Genomic DNA, 6,883 nt, shown 5'->3' with positions numbered 1-6,883 from the left:
CCTGATGCAACCCCTCCCCAGACCACCAATGCAAAGGCAACGGGCCACAGAATGGATGCCTAGGAGAGAGGAGCTCAAACTGGAATACGGAGGGGAATCATCCGAACTGAACTTTTTCCTCATTGGCATCAGAGGATACATGGAGGACAATGCACACACATTCCCCTCCGAAGGAAGCATGGTTCGGGCCATTGGTAATACCCTTAAAAGGGGAGCGGCTAGCTGGTATGTGCAATTACATGCCAGACACGACCCGTGCTTGAGGTCAGTGCCCCAATTCCTAGCCGCACTGGAGAACCGATTTAGAGACCCGCTGGAGCAATTGAGGGCTCGAGACCAACTAAAAGGAATAAAGCAGAGGGACAAGACGGTACCCGAGTACGCAGAAGAATTCCTCCATCTCGCGGAAAGGGTACCAGAGTGGTCCGAAGTGACCAAAGTGGAGATATTCAAAGAAGGACTGTGCCCAGAGGTATTTAGTTGGGCGGCGCACAGAGATGACCCAGAGACACTACAGGGTTGGATTCAACTGGCAGGGCGCGTCGAATCCACCCTGTCCCAAGTAAAGCGCTTCCGGAGCGGCGGCGGCAGCGGCCAGCAGAGACCGGCAGCGAGGGGTCGGGGAGAAACGAGGAAGCAGGAGCGACCCGGAGGGAGGCCGGAGATCCCCTTCAAAGGAGACGACAACAGACCTAAGCCGGGATGCTTTGTATGTGGGAAGACGGGCCATCGGGCGGCGGAATGTTGGGCCCGGAAGGGAGAACCGCCCAAAGCCTCAAAACCCACGCCAGCAGCCGGGAGACGAGCGGAGGAGGAGATGCGAGCCCCAGAACCTCCGGAGCGGCTGGTGAGTCAAGACAAACGCATGCTGGTAGTGCCAATCTGCTTGTCGGGGTTAGAGAATCGGGCCACCTGTAGAGCATTCGTGGATTGTGGTTGCTCTAGGAACATTATAACTCCGGAATTAGTGGAGGCGCTAAAATGCCAGCAGACGGTGCTTGAAGCCCCAATTGCATTTTCGCAGTTGGATGGATCGGTTGCTGCTGGGGAAGTATCCACGAAAGAAATACAGGGGATCCCATGTGAAATAGGCAAATGGGAAGGAAGAATATCCTTTGTGATAGCCCCTATCGCCACGTACAATGTCATACTAGGGATCCCATGGCTAGAACAGGCAAACCCCGAAGTGGATTGGAGGGGAAAGAGCCTGGCATTTAAAGAGCAACAAACACAATGGGAGATAAGCAAAATAGCAGAAGAAGAGAGCGAGGGAGATGAAACGGAGGAAATAGACCAAGAACTATTGCCCCCTGAATACAGGGACTTTGTGGATGTGTTCAATCAGAAAGAAGCAAGTAAATTACCTCCCAAAAGGAATATAGAAGTAGAAATCGAAATAACCCCAGGGGCAAACTTACCAAAACCGAAAGTGTATCCCATGTCTGTTCAGGAGAAGGAGGAATTGAGGAAATATATTGATAAAAATCTGGCGCGGGGCTTCATTAAGCCATCCAGCTCCCCTTTGGGAGCCCCCGTGTTATTTAGGAGAAAGAAAGACAACTCTTTAAGACTGTGCATTGACTATCGAAATTTAAATGCAATTACGAAGGACAATAAATACCCTATGCCCTTAGTAAAGGATCTGATTACCGTGTTAAAGAAAGGGAGCATATTTACCAAACTGGATCTAATCGAAGCTTATCATAAATTAAGAATCAAACCCAAGGATACTTGGAAAACTGCATTTTCCTGCGCATTCGGACTTTTTGAATATTTAATTTTGCCTTTTGGGTTAAAAAATGGCGGCTCTTGCTTTATGCAGCTTATAAATGAAATATTACATCCACTGTTATACCGAGGAGTATTCATATTTTTAGATGATATCCTTATCGTAAGCGAGGACAGAGAGCAACACATTGAACTGTCCGGGAAGTTTTGCAAAAACTGAGGGAAGCAAAACTGTATGCAAAACTTTCCAAATGTGAATTCAACAAGACACAAATTGACTTCTTGGGGTATCGAATATCTCCGGAGGGGTTAGCTATGGACCCATCCAAAGTGTCGGACGTAAGGGAATGGGGAGTGCCTCAAACAAGGAGACAATTGCAATCGTTCCTAGGATTTGCAAATTTTTATAGATCGTTCATAAAGGGCTTTGCACAAATAACCGCACCCCTTACAGAACTTTTGAAAACAAAGGGGAAAGGGGAGACGGCGAAAGTGAAAGCCCCTGGCGCCAAGTTGAGTTGGACGCCAGAATGCCAAAAGGCTTTTGAAACCCTAAAAGAACGCTTTACAGAAGAACCTGTCCTAAAGCACCCCGACATTCAGAGCCCTTTCATAATACATTGTGATGCTTCGGACTGTGCATACGGGGCAGTACTATTGCAAAAAGATCAAAATGGGAACTTAAAACCTTGTGGATATTTGTCACGGAAGTTCAGTGAAACTGAGAAATGTTGGCCCATATGGGAAAAAGAAGCATTAGCTATATTAAAGGCCTTGGAATGCTGGCGGCACTTCCTCGAAGGAAGTGAAATCCCATTTGAAGTCTGGTCTGATCATAAGAACCTCCAGTACTTAAAGTCCCCACGAAAATTATCCCCCAAACAAATTAGATGGGCACAATACTTTAGCAGGTTCAATTTTCAATTGAATTCTTTCCAAGGGAAACAGAATGTTTTGGCAGATGCCCTTTCACGCATGCCTCAGCACGAGGACATAGCCACAGCAAAGGAGGGAACTTTGTTTTCCGAAAGACAATGGGGTTTAGCTGTCAGTACAAGGGCGCAAGCTCAAAGGGAGAGCACTGCCGCTGTCAAATTTGACGAAGGAGATAGTTGGGAAAAAGAACTGATGCAGTCATATGAAGGAGATCAGTGGATTTTATCCAACGCAGAAAAAGGGGAGCAGAAGGGGGGATTTTGGTTTGTGAAAAAGAAACTGTACGTCCCAGCGATATTGAGGACTAAGATTTTGCATCGTTTTCATAATAACCAGAGCGCTGGTCATATGGGGATTACAAAGACGACGAAGGCGATAGCAAAACACTGTTGGTGGCCAGGGATGAGAAAGGACATAAAAAATTATGTTACCCAATGTGATGATTGTGCCAGGAATAAATCGAGGGGAGGGAAGCCAATGGGACTATTGCAACCGGTGGCAGAACCTACCAGGCCTTGGGAATGTGTAGCCATGGACTTTGTGGGGGAATTGCCTGTCAGCAAGGGACATCGCTACATGTGGACAGTATTAGACCTGTTTTCCAAACAGGCCCACTTTATAGCACTTGCGAAACTACCATCGGCAGAGAAACTGGCTGAATTATACATAAACCACATTTACAAACTTCATGGATGTCCTAGTAGAGTGGTCAGTGATAGGGGTGTTCAATTCACGGCGAAATTCTGGGAAAAATTCTTGGAAATGCTAGGAGCAGAAAGGAGCCTAAGTTCTGCTTTTCACCCCATGACAAACGGGGCGGTAGAACGTACTCAACAGACGCTTGGGCAGTTCCTTCGCATATACTCTAATATGAGACAAAACGATTGGTCTAAGTGGCTAGCCTTCGCTGAACTAGCCTTTAATTCTACCATACATTCCGCAACAAATAAAACCCCCTTTGAAGTAGTTTACGGGTATGAGATTCAGCCTCTGCCCCAATTGCCAAGGTGGGCAGAGAATGAAGAAACAGGGGCAGGAAAATGGAAAACCCAAATGCTAGAATGTTGGAGTCAGGTGACCGCATCCTTAAAGGAAGCACACAAAAAATATAAAACATTCGCAGACAGGAAAAGGACGGAAGGCGATAAACTGGAGAAGGGGGACTTAGTATGGCTAAGCACACAAAACATTAAATTGGGGCTACCTTCAAAAAAGCTGGGCCCCAAATTCATTGGACCCTTCAGGATACAGGATGTTATAAACGAAGTGACTTTCCAATTATCCTTGCCAAAAGGTTTGGGGAAAATACATCCAGTATTTCATCGCAGCTTGTTAAAAAAGTATATGGGTACTTTGGACAAAATGGATACCTAGTGTTCTTGTTTGATTTGTTTCAGAGTCGTGACGGAGGAAGCACAGAAGAAGAGGCCGGCGAAAGGGGGGGCGCCATGTCATGGGGCCAATTCCCAGGGCTGAGTCTGCAAGCCCTGGAATTGGAGCCATAACATCAGCACTCCTGAATGTCTCATGAAAACACCTGGCAGCAGAGCATGGGAACTTGGGGGTGAAAATCAAAACAATTATAATGAGTAGTTTGTGTGAGAATAGTAGAAATGTGATACAGGGGGTGGGGTTTGGTGATGATATTTACGTGTGATGTGACGTTGCAACAAAGGTGATAAAATTGATTGTATGTAAACATTATGTCATTCTCGACTTTTTCCAAGTCGTGTGTTCTTCAATAAAGATTGGTTTTGATAGCAGCTGTCTTTGATCTGCGTTCATGCTGGTCGTTTGAAGTGAGCGTGACAAGTTAATAATAATACATGCATGCATACAAATATGAGAAGAGGTGTGAGAGGATTATACACATCTAGTATCACAAACCACACCACAAGCATGGTACCCACAAAGAACCAACAACATTACAGCTTTTAATTTAAATTTAAGAGAAAAATCAGGAGAGTGTTTGAATGGAGAAGTGACACGGCGCAACAAAAAGTAACATTAAAGGATACAACAGTATGCCACACATATCCTCTCGGGATGTGCCTTTAACATATCTTCCAGTGAAACAGATAGAGGGACTTTTTTGGTAATCAAATACAGAGCTTGCTAAAAAAAAACCCTGGAAAAAACTAATATTTAATATATATTGATAACAAAGGATGAATACGAGTGACATGTGACTTCTGCAATTACGAGAGGCACTTAAAGTGGTTACCACCAGTGTTCAGACACTTCTGATTACGGCAAACTTCTATTTCACCAACATTGACCCAAGTGACCACTTGTATTGCTGCTCATGCATTTCTGCCGTTTTCTTTTACTGTCCTGCCTAATAACACTAGCATTAATTTGATTAATGCAATCTTTTGAGTCAATGTCATACTAAAGATTGCTACCATAATTAAATTCATGTTCAAAAACTAATACATAGATAGGTAAGGTAAAGTTTTCCTCTGACATTAAGTCTAGTCGTGTCCGATTCTGGGGGTTGGTGCTCATCTCCATTTCTAAGCCGAAAAGCCAGCATTGCCCATAGACGTCTCCCAAGATCATGTGGCCAGCATGACTGCATGGAGCGCCGTTACCTTCCCGCCAGAGCAGTACCTATTGATCTACTCACATTTGCATGTTTTCGAACTGCTAGTTTGGCAGAAGCTGGGGCTAACAGCGGGAGCTCGCCAAGTTCAGCAGCTCAGCAGTTTAACCCACTGCACCACCAGGGGCTCCTAATACATAGATAACATCTCTTAAAATGTGTATACATTTTTGGCATATTGTCATGAGTCAATTGTAATGCAAAGTAATTTGCAGTTAAATGTCCTCGAATGAGCAATTAAAACTTTACGGAAATAAAACTCCTTCAAGTCCATCCGGCTTGTGGACCAACTGTGGAGGCTGTACCACCATCATCCACACAGACAAACTGTTTGGAGGGAAGCTCCCCTCCCACAGAGTTTTGTAGAAGAAAGCCATCATTGTGCTTTTCATTGTGCCATTGTGCTTTTCTTCGTGAAGGTGAAAACTGCTAGAACTCTGTGACTTTGGATCCAGCAAACTGGCTTCTTTTTTCAGTCCTTCTGGGAATGGAGACGCTGCAAAAATGATTATGAGGAATGCATGTCCTTTAAATCACTAATCACTAAATGACGCTGACTCTCAAATATGGCATTGCCATTCGTTTCTTAAAAGGCAAAGTAAGGGCAGTCAGCAGGTGACTTGAAGGACACACACACAATTTACCAAACACAGGTATTAGGGAAAAGGGATAATGAAACATATATGTCATATGGATAGAATACAAATAACCCATTCCAGATTGTCCATCCTATCTTCCATTTGTGCACACCCTTCTGTCATTCCATGCTATGACACTTCAGCAGATGCAGAGTGATGAAGTGCTTCAGAGATCAGATTTTTGATGGTCACATGATTCTGTCCTCTTAGGGTGGCACAGTGCGTTAAAGCGCTGAGCTGCTGAACTTGCAGACCAAAAGATCCCAGGTTCAAATCCTGGGTGCGGAATGAGCGCCGGCTGTTCACCCCAGCTCCTGCCAACCTAGCAGTTCGAAAACATGCCAATGTGAGTAGATCAATAGGTACCGCTCCAGCGGGAAGGTAACGGTGCTCCATGCAGTCATGCCGGCCACATGACCTTGGAGGTGTCTGCGGACAACACCGGCTCTTCGCCTTAGAAATGGAGATGAGCACCAACCCCCAGAGTCGGTCATGACTGGACTTAACATCAGGGGAAAACCTTTACCTTTACTAGGGTGCATCTACATTGACCACTTAATTTAGGACCTGGGCCAGTCTGGAGCATTATGTGCAATCTCTCTTCCTCATGAATTATGCTCCAGACTGGCCCTGAACTGACCATGATGGTGGCTGCATGCATTAGGTCGAATCCTGTGGAGATGTCACATCATAGTCCACACAGACCAACCACCTGGCATCACATCGGCACCGATGGTTCTTCCCCTGTTTTTGGTGCCACTGCTGCCCCTTCCTTACCAGCCTAGGAACTTCAAGGAAAGGCTGCCAGTTAGCAACAAACATTCAGACATGTGGTAAAAAACTGAGAGTTTGGTGTCCCCCACAACATTTATCAGACTGATATCTGTGGCATGTCCTCTTGAAGGAGGAAGTGGAGAAAAGAGGGACGGGGACACTTGCCCAGAATGGACACATATAATCCTCCAGCCATTTTTGG

This window comes from Anolis carolinensis, chromosome 2 (genome assembly GCF_035594765.1).
Source record: "Anolis carolinensis isolate JA03-04 chromosome 2, rAnoCar3.1.pri, whole genome shotgun sequence".
NCBI lineage: Eukaryota > Metazoa > Chordata > Lepidosauria > Squamata > Dactyloidae > Anolis > Anolis carolinensis.
Note: the sequence above shows the minus strand (reverse complement) of the source record.